This window comes from Neofelis nebulosa, chromosome 1 (assembly GCF_028018385.1).
Source record: "Neofelis nebulosa isolate mNeoNeb1 chromosome 1, mNeoNeb1.pri, whole genome shotgun sequence".
Taxonomy (NCBI): domain Eukaryota; kingdom Metazoa; phylum Chordata; class Mammalia; order Carnivora; family Felidae; genus Neofelis; species Neofelis nebulosa.
Window position 1 is genome coordinate 61235113 of NC_080782.1, and position 20886 is coordinate 61255998.

The window sequence follows — 20886 nt, forward strand, 5'->3', positions numbered from 1 at the left end:
TGAAAGTCCATGCCTTTCACAGAGACGTCTTTTCTGTGACCAGAAGTTTTTCTCAAAGTGATGTTTCATCTCCCACGAAACCAGGGATTGAAAGTCAGAAGTTTGCTATCTTCGTGAAGACAATTAGCCAACTCAGCATCTCCTATCACATTATTGTTTCCCTCCTGTTATTGTACATGACTACTCATTTCTATTTTTTCTCCATGACTATTAGATGTATTCAAAAGCCACTCTTTCTTCCTTGCAAGGATAGAAAAAAGTACGTGTGTACTTAATAAACCAACATGTATTTAATAGAAGAAATAATATCACTCAGATAGGCAGCTATTTAATATAAAATGGAACTGGATCATGTTCACCATTTTTTTGTACAATTTATATCAACTTTTTCTCCTTGGAGCTTCATTAGGAACTTATGGCCCTTCACAGATTCCATGTGCTTAAATTAATTATAGTTATCAATCTCATTTGATACTCAAATTGTCAGAGCCTGCCGAATGGCAGTCTCTACTCTAGGTTTTTTGGTCCTTTCAGAATTACTCTGTGACATTTTGCTTTCTCTGCAAAAAGGAACTTCCTTCCTACCTAAGGCTACCCTCCAAGAGCCCCGTTTCTTTCAGTGGAGAGAAGTATTAGAGACAAAATTTGAGCATTAGGGGGCACATGAGAGTTGGTGGTTGGATACAGATGCTGCTGCTGTGGCCACTTTTAGCGACAGAGATGGGAAAACGTTTAAAGTTGAGGAGTTCACGTTAGCGTTTCCAATTTAACTGCAGCATAGCTCAGGTATGTTGTTTGATGTAAAAGTTGCTAATATATTTTCTCAGTGATGTGCCAGTGTAACCTCTCATCCAAACTGTAAATTGTACCTCACTTGTCTTTTGTTTCATATTTATAAAATAAATACATATAAAATGCTTAATATTTTTCACTAATCCGTAGTCAGTTGATTAGAGAATGTAGAAGTAAGGTAGAATCCATTTTAGTGAAGGGTTTACATCTAACCATACCTAAAGGGGCTTATTGGGGCGCTTGGGTGGCTTTGTCCGTTAAGCACCCGACTCTTGATTTTGGCTCAGGTCATGATCTCAGGGTTCATGAGATTGAGCCCCACACTGGGCTCTGCACTGACAGTATGGAGTCTGCTTGGGATTCTCTCTCCCTCTCTTTCTGCCCCACTTGTGCTCACATGCACACACGCTCTGTCTCTCTCTCAATAAACAAACAAACAAACAAACAAATAAATAAATAAACTCTATAATAAATAGGCTTATTTATTTGGAATTTATTACCATGACAGAAGGAAATGTTGTTAAGAATAACCCCACCCATATTCCATAATGATGGCTATTTATAGTTTATTTCATAGCAAAAAGCCCAGTCCATGCCAGGGTTTTTTTCTGAGTGACCCACACGGTCACATGTGAAATGCAACTGCCATTGCTTGCTTCTAAGCCCTTCTTTCTAAGTCTTATTCTTGGTTTATGGATATAGTAAAGTGAATTTCTGAATCTCGGTCTTTTATCCACTGCTAAGGCATTTTGCTTCCCGGTGACATGGCTAACAGAATGTTGGCTGCGGTGACAAGGTACGGTGCAATCTATATCTTCCACCAAGCATGATGTATTGACATTCCCTCTAGCAGTGGTGTGTGAGGCCAATTGAGAATATAGAAGATGCTAATGCTTTCAAAAGAGTTGTTAGCAGGAAAAGACACTGTCTGCTTGGAATCCACTCTGGGAAGAAATCTACCACGTAGATAGCACAAGATACTTCCTGAGTAACGCCATTAAGCTTCCTCCGACATTGCTCCATAGACCTGCCATAACTCTGGATGTTTCAGGTCCAGTTTATGTCCTTTCCCCGGAGGCCAAGGAAGTGTCGACTTTCAGCCAAGGATTAGTCAATATTTATTAGCGGGAATAACAACAATAATTACAACAATGGCCAACTTGAATCTCTACTGTGTGTCAAGCACAGCACGAGGCTCTTTCCAGTTATTATATCATTAAATCCTCGTAATAGTCCCATGAAATTTTTACAATTATTTGCTTCATTTTACCTTTGAAGAAACCAAGGATCAGGTAACTGAAGTGATTTCTCAAGGACTCACAGCTGATTAATGGCAGAGCTCAGAACTGGGCATATGTGATGTTGGTGTTTTGAGGAACCATGCCTCCTGCCAAAAGCCATAGCCCCCAGAGATTCTGATGTAATTTGTCTTTGCTGGGGCTTGAGCATTTATATTTTAAAAGTCCACAGAATCCTGACAGAATTATGGAAGATTTTATCTAGTATGCTATGGGAGTCAAGCAATGTCCAAGGCCAAGGCTGTCAGAGAGAGAGAGAGAGAGAGAGAGAGAGAGAGAGAGAGAGAGAGAGAGAAAGAGAGAGAGAGAGGAGAAGGCAAGAGAGAGAGCGAGCGATTTATTAACTCCAAAATTATAATAACTTCCAAAGCCCTATCTCACCAATTCCTCCCTCCACTGATACAGCCGTGGTGACATTCACAGCCATGTATTTGGGATACTTATCAGGAGAAGCATTTTTGCTACTGCTGTCCCAGTCTCTTTGTCCTGAAAGGTTTTATTTAGTCTTAACAGTATTTCGAGGAAGCAATAACCAGACTCCACATGACCCTTGGAAGTCTTAAGCCTAAATTCTAAGTTGAAAATATCAGATGGGGGAAATAGCTTTTCTTCACTTTTGTTCAGTCTTGTATCCAAGGATGAATGGGGTCAAAAGTGAGTCTTGTGCCTGAAAATCTGGACAGTGAGAATATTCATTTGCAGGCTGTTGAGACAGGTGTTTATTTACAGCTACACTTACCTGTGCCCACCGACCCACCCCAAATTTACAGGTGACTGTGAGGTGGGAGCCAGCTGGGTTGTGGGGGAAATAACCTAGGGTGACCCAAAGGCTGGGGACCTTTTGACTGAAAGGGTGAAAGCCAAAAGCCACTCCAGCAGGAAATGTAACTTTTGTGCTCTCTTGTGACCATCATTGGGCTAGTGATCAGATCTGCCTAAGGTAAGCTTTGGAGTCCATTGTAACACTGTCTCTCCTGTATGCTATGGTCCCCCTTGCTTCTCTTTATTTAAAGATATCAAAGTTATTTTTTGGAGTTAGCGTGCAACAGAAAAGTACAAATAACTGCAAAATCTGGAAAAGATCTGTCAATGATGATTTGTGTGGGGCTGCAAGGTTCCGGAGTGATGGTTAGGATGCGTCCGGAATTGGACAGTTCTGGGTGGGATAAACCCCCATTCTTCCCCTTCTTAGCTTTGGTCCCTCGGGTCAGTAAACATATGTCTCTGAGCTTCATTCTCCTCATTTGCAAAAGGATTATAAAAGATACCTCTGTTGTATGCAATCTCAGCATTGCTGGATTCCCAAATAGGTGCATTAATGTTTGTTCATTCGTTCTGTAAATGTTTCTCGAGAGGGTACATGATGCTGAAGACACAATCCTGAGCCAAGCCCCTATCTGCTCTCTCATTTCAGTCTACCAGGCATGACAGATGGTAATGACAGTGAGAATACCTCACCAAGAAGTGTAACATTATGCCTCTGGGAAATACAATGAGATAGAGGTAGGTGGTACTAAGACAGCATGAAATGGGGGTTGACCTGCAACCAGAAGGGAGAGCAGCCATTTTCCACCTCATCGCTTTGCTTCCAAGAGAAACAGGACATTCTTAGGCAAGTTCTCTGGTTCCTCAGTGGGATTTAACCTAATAGGGGCAGCAGGAGAGCAGTCATTTCAAGCCATCCCTAGACAGTATCTGCAACATTCTGCCATCACTCCCCTGCCCTGCTGGTCATTTGGATTAACATGGACCCCAACGGGATTGACAAACTCACTCATCTGAGTCTCTCTTCCACAAACACTCACCCCCTCTAGGGCCATCCCCGCTGTCCCTGTAGCCTTTTCAAGGTGAACTCCTGACAAGCATTCTGCATCAGATCCCCAGGGGTTGTGGCAGCAAGATGAGTCACCTCACAAATATAGTACGTTTCCCTAGGGGGCGGCGGTGGGTGGAAGCATTTGTAGAATTCACTCTGCTTTAATAGATCATTTAGAGCATGTCATATATCAGAGAGCGAAAACAAGCCAACAAGCTAACCAGGCATGTGGCCCCTCCTTGAGCCCCAGCTGGTGACTCCCCACCAGCACACCCTCTGCCACACACAAGTCTTAGAGAGGTTGGCATGAACCTGGGTCACAGAGCCTTGCTCAGCCCTCCCTCTCCCTCCAAGGCCAGAGTGCTCATTCTCTCTCTCTCTCTCTCTCTCTCTCTCTCTCTCTCTCTCTCTCTCTCTGTCTCCTTGCTGTTTCCCCCTCCCTCTGTCTCTCTGTCCTTCACTCCATCTCTCTGGCTCTTCTCCCTTTCCTGTTTCCTCATATCTTCCTCCATTTGCAAGTCGCGACCCCATTTCCAGCCATACCCAGCAGGAGTGAGAGCTGATTCTTCGCTCCTCTCAGAACTTTTGGCCTGGGTCTCTGGCCTTGCTTGGGCTTAGAGCAGAATCCCATCTTCCTTCTAGCTGCTGGCAATGTTCCCTCCCTCACCAACTCTTCCCCCATATCCCAAACCCAAGCCCACAGAGCCCAGCTCTGGACCCAGGGTCTAGACCAAGAAGGTGGCTGACCCCCCCCTCCCCATCCCCCCACACACATACACACACTCACACACCCCACCTTCAGGGTCATGTAGATTTGCAGGGACTATTCTGGGAACCACCTCCAGGAATCTGCAAAGGAGTTGGGGCAGGTCTGAGTCTCCATAGGACCCACCCCCCGCCTCTCAGGGGCTGAGCCTCTGTTCCCTTCCTGAAGGGGCTGGGGAGGGGGAGCTGCTGAGGAGACAGTCTCAGAGGAAGGTAGGCAGCCTCTAGGCTGCCACTGGGCCTGACACGTGAAGGGAGAGGGAGCAAGGAGCCCAAGGAGAGAACAGCTGAGCCTGGCCCCAGGACTCACCTTGGTGACCCCAGGCCCAGTAGTCTCAGTTTAACTGCAAACTGACTGGACAAGATCCCCTGTATCATTCTTCTAGACTCAACATCATTGTTAAGACTGAAGACCATCCCTGGAAGGAAGAACAGAGCTTTGGAATTATCAGACCCTCGGCCAGGCTTCATCCCATTTGTCTTCTCATTTACCCTTCCTAAGAAGGTTTGGGCCTGACCCAAATGGATGAGGATGTTGAGTTTCAGAGAGGCTAAGTGACTTGAGCAAGCCCACACAGCTAGAAGTATCAAGGCCTGTCCAGCTCCGGTCTTCCCACTAAATAACTCTGTTCCCTGGCAACAGGGGTTCTGTGGCCCTGACACAGCTGGGTATAGGGCAGCGTCACTGCTGTAATGCAGACCCAGAAACTTAATTCAGAACATCAGGCCCCAGCTCATGCCCATTGGCTGGGCAAGGACCCCAGCAGCGTCCTCACCATGCACTTCTGCTGATGCACCTGCCGGCACCTACCCTCCATCTGTCCAGCAGCAGCACCCAGACTGTGCAACCCAGTTACCACCCAACTGGTGGGAAGGTCAAATATGGGATCTTGCCTCTCCCTCCCAGTTTGAGGATTGGGAATATGGACTCAAGAGGGGTCATTGAATTTTCCTTTCTGAAATTGTGCATTTAGAGCGGAGTAACCTAGAACAAAAAGTAGTGGCAATGGATTTTCCCTGAAGATACCCTGCTCACAAGTTCCCGTTGCCAAGACTTCTGGAACCAGCCAGGTTCCTGGCAGTTCCTGGCAGTTTAGTTGTTAAGCATCTTCTGGGTGTGTGTGTCCTCATACTCTTCTCATAATTTCTTCCTTCAGCTGAAGTTGGCTAGAGTCATTTTCTGTTGCTTGCAACCAAAAATAACTCTAATATATCACTATCCTTCGGTCAATAGAGAACCATAGTGTGGTAATCAAGGCTGCTTATGGTCAGGCCTCCCAGCCTGCCCCAACCAGCTTCTTCCTACCTGTGCCTGCTATACTCCAAGTGTGCTGCCCTGTATCATGCCTGCCCACTTGTTTTCTATGGTTGTACCATCATATATTGAGCCAGGCCCCTCACCCCTTGCCCCACAGCAAGGATTTTAAAATTGAGATAGAATTCACTTATTAGTCAGGGTTCTCAAGAGAAACGGGACCAATAGTATAAATGTACTGGTTATTATATGTAACAGTATTATATATATCATATGTATAATAAATAAGACTCCATAGAGAGAGAGAGATTTATTTCAAGAATTGAGTCACATAACTATGGAGTCTGGCAAGCCAGAAATCTGCAGGGCAGGCCAGCAGGCTGGACACCTAAGGAAGGGTTGATGTTGCAGCTCAAGTGGGGAGACAGAATTCTCTCCTCCCCAGGGGATCCTCAGTCTCTTTTAAGCCCTTCACCTGATTAGATGAGGCCCACCTGCATTATGGAAGTTAATTGGCTTTACTCAAAGTCTACTGAATTAAATGTTAATTTCATTCTAAAATGCCTTCACAGCAACATCCAGACTGATGTTTGATGAAGCAACTAGGTACTGTGGCCTAGCCAGGTTGGTACCTAAAATTAACCATCAAAATTCACATGCTATAAAATCAACCCATTTAAAATGTGCAACCGAGGAGTTTTAGCATATTCACAAAGCCATGAAACCATCACTGCTATCCAATCACAGACCATGGTATCACTTTGGAAAGAAACCTCAGCCCTTCATTCACCCCTCCATCCTCCCTCTCCCAGCTCCTGGAAACCTTCTGTATTTTGCACATGCTTATTCACCCTCCTCCTCCTCTCCCTTTGCCCGCCCTGCAAATTTCTACTCATTGCTCGAAAGCCAGCCGTTCTGAAATCTCTTCCTTGACTCCAGCCTCTGTGAGAGACTCCATCCCACTCAAAGCGAGTTAACCATTCTGTCTTCTGTGATGGCCAGTATACGCTCTCCGTGCCTCCTGGCAGGGCCCCAGACAAAAGATGCTAACTTGTTTCTCTTTCTCACCACACCGGGAAACCTTCAGCTGTGGCTGTGGACTTCAGGAGTTTTTGAATTAGACCCCACATTTTACCCATTTGTGGGTGGGTTTAGCTGTGGGTGTGTGTGTTTGTGTGTGTTTCTGAGGTGGGGGTTTGCAAATTCATCGGATTTTCAGAAGGGTCCCATGAAGTCAGAAGCCATGACATGAGGCAGAACTTCTCAAGGGCAGAGACGAGCTCACTAGTTTCTCTAGGCCTCGTGCCTGGTGCAGACTAGGAGGTTTACTAAACGTGCATGGGTGATGAAGAAATCACATTTCGGAAAAGGTCACTTCGTTCAAGGGTTTTCCTTCATCGTTCTCTGTGAGGCAGTTAAAAAGCAAAACCAAATAACATATGGCTAAGTGTCAGAGGAGGAGGATAGATGTACAAGCATGTACTCATTCATCCATTCATGCATTCATCCACTCCCCATTTATTTTATGCACCTGCAAGGAACCAAGCCCAATGCCCGGTGTTTGGTGCTCAGAGAAGCAAGCAGTCCCTGAGAGAATCAAAGGTCTCTGAATGTGGAAGGAGATGGTAGAATCAATCAGGGAAGGCTTCCTGGAGGAGGGGCAATATGAGCGAAGTCTGGAGTGAGGAATAGGATTCAGATGAACAGAACAGGGGCCTGGGAAGGGTCTCCTGAGGCTGTGTGATGGAAAGGGCATTCGTGTGAGCAGATGCCAGGCAAGGGCTGGATCACTAGTCCCTGCAGCCCAGGGAGGACTTTTTAAGGCTCCAAGGGGGTGATGGTGCAGAGAAGCCTGCCCGGTGTGCTGCTGCAGCCTGTCTGTAATGAGGTGTGAGTGTCATTACTGAGCTGGAGCACAGGGCAGAGCTGAATGGGTAAAAATACTGACCCTGAGTCTGGCCGGGCACTGAGCAGAAGGAAGATTTCATTAGTGTCGGACAGAGGACGGATGTGTCTGCTCCTGCTGAGGCCTGAGGGCAGGAGGCTGGCCAGGCGGGGAGGGTGACCCCATGGCCCCTAATGGTGATTGAGCAGCCTGGGAGCTACTGGCACTAAAGGAGGGGGGAGAGCAGGACCCCATCTGTTACCTCAGCGCTTACCCTGCAAGATGGAGGACAGCTGCCAGAAACTGAGAGAACGTCTCCTCGAGAAAGGAGAAGCCATGCTATAGGAAGTACTGATTGCACCCCTGTGAGCAGAGAAGGAATGAGTCTGTCGGGGGCCAACATAACTCGGGCCAGGGCCGAATGGTGGTGTGATGACTGGTGGGGGTGGGGGACACTGACCTTTCTAGTCTCCCTCAGTGCCCTGTGAAGGCCCCAGAGCCACCCCAGTTCTTCCCATCTCCCATCTTCCTCAACCCCGTCTCTTCATCCCTGTCCACCCCCCACCCACCCCCACCCACCCCCCCCACCACATCCCTGGGCAGTTCTGAGCAGACCACTCTAAAGGAAAGTGTGGTGTTTTTTGGAGCAGCAACTCTGTGCACAGAGCCATGCTTGTTTTGGGGTTTGTTTTGTTTTGGTTTGGTTTGGTTTTTTAAGTAGACTTCATGCCCGGGGTAGAGCCCAATGCAGGGTTGAACTTGACCCTGAGATCAAGACCTGAGCTGAGATCAAGAGTCAGACACTTAACTGACTGAGTGACCAAGGGGGCCTGGGTTGTTGGCTTTGGAGTTGGTCCCATCAATTGTTGTTCCCATCAATCCCACTCTTTTCCCCGGACCACTTGAGAAATAGATGGAGAGCTTGGGTGCAGTGAAGGCCCCTCCTATGTTACTGCTGGGAGCTACACTGGAGGGTGGGGCAGAACGTGTAGCCTCAGGAAGTGAACTTGGCCACTGGGTCCCACCCAGAGCAACAGGAGCATGGATGGCCTGGGCCATCTGCCACATGCAGGGGGCACGAGCTGACACTCGTAAGCCAGGCATCTGGAGGAAGGGGCTGAGCTACAGGATCGGAGGGCTGGTCACCCATCTCCCAGGGGACCCATGTCCACCCTCCCCACTGAAGCTGGAGGGGAGGCCCGAGGAAGCACCGCTGTTTCTCTCAAACACTTTAGGGTCAATGTTGGCATGCTGACTGCAGAAGGGATTTTCCCTTATGCTTGGCACTTTGCAAGTGTCTTCTAATCAATTCCTCACTGGGACTGTTTGAAGTGGGTGACAGAGGGGGTAGGGAAGTACAAGAGACTGAGGGATGAGGCCTTGCAGTGGTGGCCTTGGGCCGGGCCTCTCTTCTCCGCAACCCACGATCCCCTAGTGACCAGCACACCAAGCTCGGCAGAGAGTTGTCAGAATCATCTAAATTAGGAGACATCCAGTGAGCCATGAGCTGTACCATGTGACTCTGTGTGAGTTGCTTAGTCTTTCTGTTCTTGCTGTTCAGCTGCGAAGTAAAGCCAGCCCAAACAATCTGTGTTCACAGTTGAGAGGCCTCCGGGGCCTCTGAAGATGCATAGGCTATGTCCCTGCCCCAGCGGACAGGTCCACATCTTCCCTCTCTGGCTCCCTGCTTAACATTCTCTCATGGTGACGGGGTGCAGGGGGATGGGGTGACGATAAAGCGGGAGCACAAGGAAGTTGTTTTGTGGAGATGGAGTAGTTTGGTATCCATCCTGACTGTGGTGGTAGTTACAGCAGTCTACACTTGGGATAGAATGGCCCAGGAACACACACACACACAGATGAGCACGTGTAACCCTGGGGCGATCTGAACAAGGTCTCTGGATTCAACGTCCGTCTCTTGACTTTGATATTACACCATAGTTATGTAAGAAGCTAACACGAGGCGGGGGCGGGTGGGGGGGACACCAGATGAAGGGGACAGGGTACCTTTCTGTACTATTTTTTCAGTTTCTTGTGAGTCTACACTTTTTTTTTTTTTAAATAAAAAGTGAAAAAAATATTCTGCTACGGCCTCTCCTTGCCTTAGCATAAATCCAAACTGTGCCAAGGACAACAGACCTTGTGCGAGCTGGCCTCCCTAGAACCTCCTCCATTGTTCTGCACGGCCTAACCCCACTGCCCTTCTCTCTGTGCTCCCAGCAAACTCCCTCCACGGGGCCTCGGGCCTTCACCTCATGTTCTCTCACCCTAAAACTTAGGCGTGAGTAACTCCTGCCTGTCAATCACGTTTCAGAAGCAACCCTCTTTCTCAGTGAGGCCTTCTGTCTCAGGTTGACCCCTTCATCCCTCCCACAGGGACCTTCCTGGTGTCCTTACAGTGCCAACCATCAGCAGACATGACCTTATTTGTTTGCTTAACTGCTGTTCACTGTGTCCTGACCACTCTTCTACGAGAATGGAAGCTACAGAGAGCAGGAAAAATGTCCATCTTAGTCACTGGTGGATCCCCATACCTACAACGGGGATAGGTACTGCAGATGGCTAGTGAATATTTATTAATGGTAGATGGCTGGCTGGCTGGATACACCACACAAGACTGCATTTGAGCCATAGGTAAAGAAAAAAAAAGTTACTTCGTGTAGAGGTTCTCCACCAGGACTCACACTGTTATTTAAACACACACATATCACCTCCCTGATTACTATAGGCCCAGACTACTCTCCTGGTCCCCCACCCCTCCATACAGTTCAAATCTCCAGTGCCCTTACTTCTTCATTGCTAAGCTTCCTAATTGCCAGCAAATCTGGCTTATAATATAACATCTCATTTAAACTTTAGTTTGAATTCCAGGTCAGTACCAACTTCCTCCAGAGATTTGTGCTATAAACTTTATTTGATATCACTTCATCTGGAGGGAATTTCAGTAAAGAGGAGTGAGGTCCATTTTGGGCACATTTCCTATGCCCATAATGTCATGCCTCTTAGAGAGTCAAGAGCAAATTTGAATCTGGTTCTGAGGACAACTTTTGGTACTTTAAAATATGTAAGACCCTTTCCAGAGCCTGGAGTTCTAGTCCCAATTCTATTGTTCCCTCCATACATTTCCCTGAGCAAATCTCTTTCCCTCCCCTGGCCATCGGTAAAGTGGCATATGAGGTCCTTTTTAACTTTGAGTAACATAACCCTAGAAGAGGGTACAACTCTGGAGAGAATCAGAGTTTTTGAGATGAGGGCACATCCAGATTTAGAGCCTGGGATACAGCCCAAGTCCCTTAGCCACCCCCTTCCCCAGTCATTCAGTTTCCACTGTAGAAAATAGCTGTATCTCCCACCTAACTGAGCTTCCCCTCCTACCTGAGGGCTTGGCTTGGGGTGATCAGAGCTTTGTGTGGCTCTGGTAGTTTGCACAAAGGGCTCCTGAACAAGGCATTCCACTCCCTGCTTTCTGGAATATAAAGAGTAAGTGTCCTTCAGTTTAGCAGACCGGTAAGACATTAGAAGTCACTTCCTAGCTCTGGGCACAATAAAACCCCAAAGCAGGTTGCATACAGAAGCCAGGAAGCTCCCATCCCTAAAGATGTTTCGGGATGACTCAGTTGCTCACTTTAATCATCTGTCACATGGGGACACGTGGTGCCTGGGCCAGCATTCTCCAAAGTCCATCCAACTATAGGTCCCCATAAATGGGACCAATGGTGCATTGCTGCCCTGGCCAGTGAGACACTCCCATGGGAGCAAAATAGACTGTGGCTCTCATGGAGCTGCTTAGGAGATGGTCCCTGAACCAAGTCATGTGTTTACAGTGATGTGTGGCTGCTAAATTCGTATTTGTCTTTTAAGACCCAGTTCTAGCATCTCCTGTTTTGAAAAGGCTTGCTTGACTGCCCCGTCCCCCCAGTCTTCTTCCTGTAGGTTGAGTTAGACTTCTCTTCTCGGAGCTGGTGTGGCTTCTCAGCTGATTGCTATAGGCCTATGCCCTAGTCCTCAGATGGACTCTGTACATCACTGTGTCCCCACAAGACAGGAGCTTCTTAAGGGCCAGGACCGAGCCCACCTCACCTGTCTCTGCATCTCTGCTACCACCCCAGCACAGGTGGGGCAGAGCAAGGTCTCAGCAGTGCTGTCAAATCATTGCAGGGACTGGTTGGGAGCTCATACTTCACAGATGACAGATTTCAGGGACGGGCAATGTGGGAACCAGGAGAAGAGCCCCGGTCTCTTCTGCAGCCTCCCTCGGCCTCCTCTTCCTCCGTAGCCTTGATTCCTAGCAAACTGCATCAGGTCCCCATCACACACCAGGCTTGATGCTCATCTGCATAGCATCCTCCATCCAGAACAGCCCTGAGCTGTGGGCAAGAATACTAATGCAGCATGCAAATGCCAGCTCAGGGAAAGAGAGCCCTGGACTGTCAATTAGCTCCCCCAAGCACCTGCTAGAGCTCCCAATCCCCTCGCTCACTAGGGGCCAGCCAGGGCAAGAAGGAACAACAGACACAGAAGCCATCTTGAAGTGCCACTGTGGTTAAAGAAATGCCTTGCAGCCTCCCGGGAAGGGAGCCTCTATATAGAGGGAGTGGAGGAGGAGGCCAGTGCGTCCTCTCAAGAAGGGGGCTCCTAGGGGCGTTCGGGAGGAGGGATGGTGTTCCTGCTTTTGGAGGTACTGCATTACCCTTCCCTCCACCCTGCCAGCTGCAAGCCAGGCCACCTGGGTGCCAGTGTCAGTGCACATGACCCATGACCCATCGTGGTCCTCTAAGCCAAAACAAAGCTTCCTTGCAGCCCCTCTCTTCCGACCCAGGGCATCCTCAGGGAGGACCGTGAGTGGAGAGCAGCCCCTCACCCCTCCTGTTCTTCCTGACACTGCTCTGCTTCCCCCTCCCCCCACTTCTTTCTCTTCCCTCCCCTCCTTTCCTTCATGGGTAATAGCATGGGCTTTGAAGACAGACAGAACTGGGTTCAAACTCTGACTCTCCAGCTATCTCCAGTTTTGTGGCCACGGGCAAATCACTTCACCTCTCTGACCTCCAATTTGCTAATGCCTAAAATGGAGAAGAGAGCAGAGACAGAGGTATTTTGAGCACTGTTTTATGGGTAGCTAAGGATTTCAGGCGACTTCCCCTGGTGCACCTCAAGTGCTACTTGGCTTATTTCTTAAAGTGCCGAACCTAATTTCTATTCCAAAGCCCCACTCTTCTTGGGGCCAGAAATGAAATCTCAAGAAACTCACAATACTCCTGTCTCCTCGGCATTGCCCGAATATTCTTCTGGGGGCTTATGAAGCCTTGAGTGGTGGGGTATACTCGGCCTCTGCTCTGTAGCCTTTCCAGGCAGGTGGCCTCTGAGACGTCCTGGTTCCTGAGCATTCTGTGGTCCCTCTGCCATCCAGGTCATAGCTGGGGCCCCTGGCCTGCACCTAAGGTTTGCCCACTCTTTGGGGCATGGTGGGCCATGCCTCTGTTGAGTGTGGGGGAAAGATTCCTTTCCTTGCCAGGCTCAGCTAGGAGAAACAAATCAGGATCCTTGTCACAGCAAAGTCACACAGACTAGTGGAGTGGACACTGTGCTGCACAGAGGACGGGCAGGGCTGGGAGGGCCACTTGGGGTTTTGTCCACTCTCCCAGACTCCACTTGGGAAAGGGGAAGGGCCTCCCTGGCCCCCAGATTCCACTGGAGTCTGGGGGCTTCATTGCTGAATGGTGCTTTGCCTGAGGTGGGTCAAGGACAAACCCAATCTCCAAGCCCCATTCTTCTAGGCCTTCTATCAGACCAGAGCCTTTGTAAGTCAAAATCTAAGAAGGTGGCTCCATTGTTTCTGTGTCATATTGCCCCAGGCAGTGAGTGCCACAGGTCTCAAGTGTGGGGCAGGGTCTGTGGTCACAGGAAACAACAGAAGAAACTTCCACTATTATCTTGTAGTTTTATGTTGCCTCCTTTCTGCAGCTCTGTCCCAGAGTCAGTCCTCAGCATGGAGGCGACCATGACTTTTCTCCCCGCTTCCTTCCTCCCTCTCTCCCTGCTCCTGGGTTTTTTTTTTTTTTTTTCTTTTCTTCCTCAGGCTCCAATTGTGGCCGCAGCCGCCTAGCTGGGAAGCTGGGAGCCAGCGCTGACAGGTTCAGTGGGCCGTGTAGGGCCAGAGGCGCTCATCGCTGGCATTATTACTAATCATCACACAGCATGGCTGCTGCTCCTTCCCTCCTCCCCTGCTCATTTCCTCTGGGGTCTTCAGTATGTCGAAGCCACAGAGGGAAAACAGACCCTGTGTGCTTTTCTGCATTCCCATAGGCAGGTGGGTATGGCTGTAGCCCCCAGGCAGTGAGGGTTTGGATGGAAGCTGCAACCACCACAAGCACCGGCCAGAGGGCCAGGACCCACGGGACCTCCCTTGGCTCTAAGAAGTCAGACCATACCTGTGAGTCCCCAGTGAATTGTAGCCTCCCAGAGAAACAGTGGTAGAAAAAATAAGTTACAGTAGAGCAGGAGGGCTTGGAGCCAGAAAGGGAGTGTGGATCTGGAGTCAGATCATCTAAGTTCAAAGCCAGCTCTACCACTTCTTGCTGTGTGACTTTGGGCAGGTCACTTAACCTCTCTGTGCTTTGGCTGCATCCTCTATAAAATGGGGGATAATGAGGATACCTAGCTTACTGAAATGAGTAATGGGACCAGGAACAAACCGGCACATAGTAAAAACTCCACGGACAGTGGCTACCATTGTTAAGGCAATGGTTATATAATCTAAGGAGACTAAAGGAGGGCAGTGAACATGACAATCTCCTGCACATTTACCCAAGGAGATTATGGATCCATATTCTGCACGCACTTTAGAAATTCTGCCCTGATTTCTGTCCTCATTGCCCCAGCCATTTCAGTGTCACACAACTCTGGCCATGGCAACTGTCCAGGGCCGCCCCGCCCCATCTCAGTCCTACTCTGCCCCTGACTCTACCCTCCACTACCTCCAGCCCTGTGCCTTTCTCCACCCTGCTTCCACCCTGATCTGTGCCCTCATAGCCTGATCTAGGCCCCTGACCTTGCTGAGTCCAAACACTTGCTTCTCCCAGGACTTTTGGTGGGAGCCATCCTGGCCAGAGTCATAGGCTGTTTTTCTCAGCAGCAGAGCTAGAGTAGTCATTCCCACTCATTCTTGGTGAAGTCTGGGGTGTTATCGTGAGTTGCTTATCTGCCCTTTGCCCTCTTAGACTGTGAGTCCCCCAAGCAAGTGAGCATAAACTTCTGCAGCCCCAGAGATCAGCTCAGGGTGTGATGGAACAGGAGGCCCTCACTAACTTGTGACTGAATGAACAAGTGAGTGAGTGAATGCAGTTTAGTGAGGAGGTTAACAAAGACCAGCACTCATTTAATCCTTACAACAGCCCTAAGAAATAGGTGCAATTATTTACACCCATTTTACAGATGTTGACACTGAAGTTCAGAAAAGTTTAAGTCAGACAGCTAAGAAATGACTGTATAAAATCCCTTAGAATCTTTCCCCCTGTAGTACGGAGTTTCTTAACTAGGCGTCCACGGATGTGCTTCATGTGGGAGAGTTGTAAACTCCATAAAATTTTATGCAAGGTGTGAGTGTGTGTGTACCCATGCATGGCTACTTTGGGGGAGAAGGTTCACAGGTTTCATTGGATATTTAAATGTTTATTTGAACATATTTAAATCTACCTCCCTCTCCACCCTTCCTCCTTCTACCCAGCCTTCCATACACCCGCAGAAAGCCTTCTGATCAATTTCACGAAGTACTTACCTTGCGCCTGGCCTAAGGAGGGCACCCATGACTTCTCAGGACACATTATGTATGTTGCTTTAGATAATTGAAAGCCAACATGCTCTGGAATGTCCTCCCCCCTCGTTGGATCTGGGTAACTTGGAAGTGCTTTGCTGCCAGTGTCTGGGCTGCGTGGGTGGCTGCACTCTGTCTGAACTCATTTCAGCCCCTGGTAGAGAGACTGTTCCAGCACTGGAGCATGAAGGGGGAACCCTTGGGGCAGTGCAGCCATCAGGACATCAAAGACAGAGCCTGTGACCTGGCTTCCAAGAATGAGTTTTGCTCCCTGAAAGGTCACACTCAACCTTGACAGATAAGGTCATTGTCGATGCATTAAGGATGTGGCCTCAGAGAGACAATTCCCCAGCCCAGGTCCTATTCCAAGATCTTTTCTTCCTCCTGGGAAGGGGGTGAAGAAGTTGTTTACAAAAAAGACCAGAAGGGGAAACTGAGGAATGGAGTTAGCATTTTCTGAGCCAGGACTGTTCTAGGCGAGAGGCCCCCTGCCAGGCACGTTTGTAATCATGATCACTTTCAGCCTCACCCTGCAACTGAGGCTGGTGGAATTATTCTGCTTGCAGATTGCTGAAACTGAAGCTCTCCCAGGTCAAATAACTTGCTTGAGGTCACCCAACAAACCCAGCATTTGTAACCTGATCTTCTTGACTTGAAAGCTGTATCTAACTCCCTGTCTTCTGAGGTTCTATACTCAGTTGTGACATAACTTTGTAGTTTGCAAAAGGTTCATCCTACTGGCTTTGAGCATCCCCCCCCCCAACCCCACCTCATCCCAAACTCATCTGTCCCCTCCTCCCCACCAGTCTGGTCACAGTTTGTAATGGTAAGAGGATCTGATAGCCTTTGGTCCTAGCCTGCCAACTCCCTGAAGGCCTCTTTTTGTTCATTATATAGAATGGTTCCTAGCAGGTGGATCATGCTTAATAAGTATTTGTTGATTGAATGAATAATTAAATAAGGCCCAGAGCAAATAATAATAAAGGACATTTGTGACTGCTTTGCAAGGGAACAAAGTATTTTCCCTTTACTTTATCTGACCCAATCCTCACACCACCCTTGAAAGGACTTTGTTCGTGTTTCAGAGAGAAGTAGCCCAGGCCCAGAGGTACATTTGGTAAGAGAAGTGGGACTTGATCCCAGGGCTAAATGATGGTGCCCTTTCCCCTATCCCGCTGATCTCAGCGTGAGTGTTTGCAGAACACTTGGGATGTCCTGGGTCTGGTCGAGCCATGGTGGATGGGGGCAGGGTAGAGGGGTGCCTGCTTTGCTTTCTAAAAACTCAGGATCTATTTGAGGAGGCCAGACTTATGCATGCAGAACATTTGGGAAATGGTACAAGACAGCAGCTAGCATAGTGCTGAATTGCACATAATCAGGTGCCAACCACATTCCCTTCCTTAACTAATCTGAGTCTTTTAATACCAGATGGGGACCCTGAGAATAGACTTCCTATGAAACAGATGAAGAGCAAAGATGGAAGCCAAGGGGAAGGGCTGTGGCTGACTCATTTCTATACCCCTCTAACCCAGCACGATACCTGGCCCACAGCAACAGTGACAGTGGCAGTCCGCCCTCCGTAACTGGCCACACTGTGTGCTGGGCACCTATCAAGGGCCTTACATCACCTCCAAGCCCTCACAGCAGCACTATAAGGTAGGTACTAATGTAATCCACAGAAGGTGAAAGTAGGGTGCAGAGAAGGTACTCCTCAGGCTCCAGGTCACACAGTTAAAAAGCAGCAAAATCAAGACTTGAACCCCGATCTAGCAGCACCACCAGATCCACGTTCTTAATCTGACACTGCTGCTTCCACGGGTGGTGGGAACTTATTGAATTTCCCAGCCAGCAAGGATGGAATGAAACAGGGGTGAGTGAGCACATGACAGTAGGGGGAGGGAACATGGGACCTGCAGGTCTCTGACCATTTCACCCCTTCTTCCCTGAACAGCCTTCCAGGAATACCCTAAGGAGTGCTACACGGGTGCTTATGTCAGAGGAAAGGGAAGGCCTTGCCTCCAGAGCTTTCTGAGGGCATGGACAGGCGCCGTGGGTGTGTATTACTCAGCTCGGGCTGCTATTACACAATGGCACAGACTGGGAGGCTTAAACAACAGAAATGTATCTTTTCACAGTTCTGGAGACTGGAAGTCCAAGATCAAGGTGCCAGCAGGGTGGGTGTCTGGTGAGAGCTCTCCCTTTGGGTTACAGATGGCTGCCTTCTGCTCCCCGTGTGCTCACAAGGCCTTTCCTTAGTCATGTGTGCAGGGGTTGGGGGAACTCTCTGATGTCTGTTCTTATAAGACATTATGGACACTAATCCCCTAGGATCAAGACCCCACCCTTGTGACCTCATTTAGCCTTAATTAGGCCCCATCTCCAAATACAGCCACACTCAGGGTTAGGGCTTCAACATATGCATTTTGAGGAGACACAGACATTCAGCCCATAAGAGCATGGATGAGGGAGGGGTAAGACCTGGACATAGGGCATGAATCAGGTCACCTTCAAGAGTAGAAGGAGCCACAGCCAGTGAAGCCCCAGCTGGACAGGGCTGGCAAGATGGCCTCGGTGAGTACATGTTGGGGACAGCAGGACAAACTGCCCACACGGTACTCTGCTCTCTGTGGCGAATCTCCAAGAGGCAGGAGCAGGTCTGCTGTCTTCTCTCTCTTCTCCCTCACACTTGACGTGCATTCCTCCCTAGACGCATTCTTTGTGAGCCTTTCCCGGGCAATGTCTGCCACATCATACAATGCATGTGTGTGTCCATTTATCTATAGATAATGCCTACCACACAGGGCATCACCAGGAATAAGTGAGCTATTGTGCGTGTAAATATCTGGTACATGGTTGACATATGAATGAATAAATATTTGTTGAATAAATGAATCTTTACTTAGAGGAGTGTGCTTCTTCCTTTGAAGAGCTAGGACGATCTGGTAATCACCAGTTCTTACTTAATAATTGGTTCGCTGAGCAAAGAAAATTCATTCATTCATTCATTCATTCACTCAGCACAGATTGACTACACCCCTGTTAGAAATGAGGGGTTAAGTAGACAGTGAGGAGCTAAATCAGTAGTGGTCCCTGCTCCCAAGGTACTCTCCGTGCAGAGGGAGACACAGACAGGAAAGGCACAATGAGAACCAAGGAAATGAGTTTTCTGATGGGCACAAAGGCCCGAGTGCCGCAGGAACCCCTGAGGCAAGCACCAGTTCAGGGCCAGAAAGGTATTCCTGGAGCAAATGATACTTGAATTAGATGGTCCAGGATGTGAGGGGTGAAAGGGGTGAGTGACATCCTAGGCAGCAGGAACGGCAAGTGCAAAGGCCCTGAAACACAACCCTAGAGGGCACCAGTGAGGTTCTGTGTGGCTGGGGCCCCACAGGGAGCACCAGAGAGCAAGGTGATTGGGAGATGAAGTCAGATCACAAAAGGGCCTCATAATGCATGCTCCTCAGTTTGGACTTTATCTTGGTGGCTTGACTTTATTCTCACGGCTCAGAGGCAGCCAGTCGGAAACTCCTCCAGGGATACTTTACTATCTCTGATCTGTAAAATGGAGCAATTCATCTCCACTCTGCCTCTTCATACAGTCACAGGGAAGAAGAAGAAATGCAAGAGTAGCATCCTAGTCTTCTGTAAACTCTCAAGTGCTGGTTCTCATCTGCAGGTAGTGTAGAGATGAGCAGGTGCCTGAGGGTCCAGGGGCACTAGAAGGCTCCACCACCCTCTCCCTGGCAGAGGTCTCTCCTCTGTTCCTTGAGTCCTGGCCATCTTGATGGGTCCTCTCCTGACCCGTGGCTTCAACCCCACCCCCACCCCCACCCTTCTTCTCCAGCAGGGAGCACAGGCAGGAGGCAGGAGGCCAGCCTCTACCAATCTTATTCATCAGCCAGAACTCTAGGCCTCATGGACATAGACAGATAAACCCTGGCACTTACAAGAGCTGAAGCTTTGAATCTGGTGGGACCCAGAAGAGATCTCCCCAGCTCAGGGGCCCCCAGCGTCCCCACCTGCCAACAAGAGGTGGTGACAGAGCCCTGTACTCCAAGTTCTAATCCCATATTCTGGCTAAGTCACTTCAGGCAAATCCTTTACCCTTGGTAAACCTCAGTTTCTCGCTACAGTAATGATTAGACATGACCTGTCTAACTTCACGGGGCATGGGGTGGTGTGTGTTATACACAGCACAGGGGACTGCAAATTACAGGGACAGATGTTATTAAGTACACCTTCCCTGTTGCACAGAATATGGCATGTGTTTGGATCTGAGAAAGAATTAAGCGCTGAATAGGTAAAGGAAATTACTCAGGGTCCCTGGCCAAGACTCAGGCCACCTTTGTCCCTGAAGGGGCAGCTAATGGGCTGGAATGACAGGAAATAGCTCCTGAGGCGCCCTCTATCCTTGAGGTATGACTATATGCCTGTGCAGCTTTGAGCCTGCATAAATGTGGGTAATCGTGATGCCATTTTGCATTGCTGTGTGCACGTCTCTGTGCCTCTGTGGTCGTGTGTCTGGATCTTGTGTGGGGTCCTGAGGATGCACCTGAGTGTATTATGGGCTGAGTGTGTCTGTGAGTATAACACAGTAATGTCAAAGTGGGACTTGTGGGACTGTGCCCATAGTTTTGTGTAAGTATGTGTGTTTTGGTGAGGCCATGTGTTGCAGGACCCTGTGATGTGCAAGCATAGTGTGTAGTGGAAACTGAGGCGGCTCCTGCATGGAACGAGGGTGCCTCCTCCTCAGGCTTCCAGGGAGCAGACTGCATTTCAGCACCACAGAGAGCTGAGGAGAACCCACAAGAGTGAACCCACACTTTGCCCTTTTGCATGAGACACAGATAGCCGTTGGGGTTCTGCATGGTCTGGAGGGAAAACTCACAGCAGGGAGACTGTTTCTTAAATTCAGCCTTTACCCCCACAGCACTAACTCTCAGCCTGCCCTGTAGCTGATGGCTAAGAAATTATTGGGGGAGGGGGACGCAGGAGGAGGTAGAAAGATGAAGGAGGGACAGAAAGAGGGGAGAAACGAAAAAGAAAAGGCAAGGCCCACAGGGGCTCCTCTGCCCCTCTCCCCCAATTTTCCATCAGTAGAGGGTGGCCCTGGCCAGGAGCGGGAGGGTCCCTTCCTCCCATGACAACCCAATTGGATGTATGTTTTACATCTCTCCCTGGGTGAGGCAGAGTTTCTCCCCATCCCGCGAATTCAGGTGGTGGGTTAAATAAGATTTCCCTTGAAGTCAAATGAAATAGCGGATC

General features: G+C 48.9%; 1 protein-coding gene across 2 annotated transcripts in view; it reads left to right on the forward strand.

Moving 5' to 3' along the window:
• KCNIP1 (potassium voltage-gated channel interacting protein 1) overlaps positions 1–20886 on the forward strand; it is a 345009-nt gene that overhangs the window by 109809 nt on the left and 214314 nt on the right. The gene's annotated exons all lie outside the window — the stretch shown is intronic.